The sequence below is a fragment of the Myotis brandtii genome, unplaced genomic scaffold (genome assembly GCF_000412655.1).
Source record: "Myotis brandtii unplaced genomic scaffold, ASM41265v1 scaffold548, whole genome shotgun sequence".
Classification (NCBI taxonomy): Eukaryota; Metazoa; Chordata; class Mammalia; order Chiroptera; family Vespertilionidae; genus Myotis; species Myotis brandtii.
This window is the reverse complement of record NW_005370031.1, coordinates 124726-127507: the sequence shown is the minus strand read 5'-3', so window position 1 is coordinate 127507 and position 2782 is coordinate 124726.

Sequence of the window (2782 nt, the reverse complement as noted above, 5' to 3'; positions counted from 1 at the left end):
GATCTCTTCCCACCCACCCTCCCCTGCCTTCCCTTTGAGGTTTGATAGTCTGATTGATGCTTCTATGCCTCTGGATCTATTTTTGTTCATCAATTTATGTTGTTCTTTCGATTCCACATATGAGTGAAATCATGCGATACTTATCTTTCTCTAACTGGCTTATTTCGCTTAGCATAATGCCCTCCAGGTCCATTCATGCTGTTGCAAATGGTAAACATGCACCTTTTTTAGACATATAAAGTGTTCTATACCCATACAATGTAAAAGAAATGACATACTGATACATAATACAATGTGAATGAACCTGGAAAACATGATTCTAAGTGAAAGAAGCCAGACACAAACAGTTACATATTGTATTATTTCATTCATAGGAGATATTCAGAGTAGATAAATCCAAAATAGAGACAGAGAGCAGGTTGGTGGTTGCCAGGATGTGGGGAAAATGGGGGATGAGGAGCAACAGCTTAATGGATATAGGATTTCCTTTGGGGATTATGAAAATATTTTGAAAATAAAGGTAGTAGTTGTACTACAATGTGAATGTACTAAATGCAACTGGTTGTTCACTTTAAAATGATAGAATTTATGTGAATTTTACCTCAATTTTAAAAAGACACAGTAAGAATCACTTTAAATGGTTTCAAATATAATGATGCTTAGTGTTGGAAAACTGTAAGGAAATAAGCACTCTTATACTCTATAGGAATATAAATTAATGTGAGCCTATATGTTTAAAAAAATCCCATGCCTATTTCATAGGGCAATCCCAACTTTAGATATTAATATTACAAGTATGCCTGGTTGGTGTGGCTCAGTGGTTGAGCGTCGACTTATGAACCAGGAAGCCACAGTTTGATTCTGGTGAGGGCACATGCCGGGGTTGCGGGCTCGATCCTGTGTGGGGCATGCAGGAGACAGCCAATCAATGGTTCTCTCTCATCATTGACGTTTCTCTCTCTCTCACTCCCTCTCCCTTCCTCTCTGAAATCAATAAAAATATATTTTAAAAAAATACTACAAGTATATCCCACAGTTCTGGTCTAGATATTTCATACCTTATAGACAACTTAGAAGCTCCCTTCCCACCCACCAACCCATCATAGACAAGGAAATTGGTGGAAAGAAACTGGTTGAAAGTAATGGCCAGCTCTTATATATTCTGGAACAATAAATTTTAATTGTAAATATTTTAATTTTCTTTATCTTCCACAGAACTATGAAGTATGTTTTGAAGTTTTAGAATCTCAAATTTTGGAGGAATCTCACCTATTGCCAGTGTCATCTCCCCAACATCTCTAAAAAGAGATCTTTTAGACATCCTAGAAAAACAGTTAAGGACATACCAAGGCAACCTCCTCTGGAAAAATTTACTTATAAGAGTATTTTCCCTCCCCTATTTTAACTGTTTTCTCGTGGCTTTAAATCACACATCCCAATTGTGTCTATACAGAGAAAGTCTACTCCCTAATGAATCTGAAATTCATTGGAAGACAATTGTCCTCTGGGTTTAATGTCCCTGGTTCTTTGAACCTGGAATATTTGATGCATAGATTTTTTGTCAAGTACTAACAACTGTATACTGCAATTTATGGGAATATATACACCAATGATGGCAGTTAGGAGACCAATCACAAGACAGTTAATTGCATATACTAAAGAAAATAGAATCTATTGCAACAGCTACTAAGCTGAAAAATATCAAAAGAATTTTTTATTTTTTGCTTGGCAAAAACATGTCAAAGTAAGCCAGCTACATTGCAGCAGTTCCTTTAAAAAAATAGAAAGTTGCTTTATTTTAAGATCAAAATAAAACCCTTTCATCCTGTGAATTTGTGAGCCAAGTTTTATATGGGGAATGATTATTATGTTGAATTATGAATCCCTGAAAATACAGCTTTACAAAAGAAATGCTGGAACAATCTTAATTGCATTTCAAAATGTTGACATTTTAATCTACATACTCTAATAATATCCTCTTTTCTGTGTATGTAAGCTGGTGGAACTATTTAAAGGCTTTGGTATTTATATATTGTAGGTCTGTAGGACCCTTGTGAGAGAAAGCCTTGTCAGAACAAAATCATTCATTTGGGCTGACTAGATGAAAAGCAGGAGCAAACAAGTACTCTGATCCAGCTGGTTGTTCCCTCAGCATCATGATTATATGAGTTTTATAAAGTCCAGTACCAGGGGGAGCTAGGAAAGCACTCTCTAAAACTGCTGGTGTTTGGTAAATTCCCTAGTTCCACTTCTATACCTAAAAACAACTTTATTTGCATTTTCTGCTAAAACGTGTGCTTAATTCTGTGCATATGCATAGCACCAGATTCTCACTGAACTCTGCTTTTATGTCTGCTCTTAATTAAAGCCATAGTTTTGTTTAATCTCTTCCTTCAAAAGGAAATCCAAAGAATAGCATAGCCCATTGGTTTAGCTAACACTTTGAGCGTAAAGGCAAATATCCACGAAACTCATTCCTAATGTGTCTTGCCCGTGGCATCAGACATTTGGAACTAGGATACACACACACACACACACACACACACACGTGTTTCCCATTTCCCTTGCAATTGAAGGTTGCATAAAAAAAGTTTAGGAAACAACAAATATAAGTTGAGAAGATTATCCTAAAAGTATACCATCTATAAATTTACAAGGTTAGCTGAAGTGGTCATTTCTGGATATTATATACTAGAGGCCTGGTGCACAAAAATTTGTGCACTCAGGGGGGAGAGGGGGTCCCTCAGCCCATCCTGTGCCCTCTCGCAGTCTGGGACCCCTC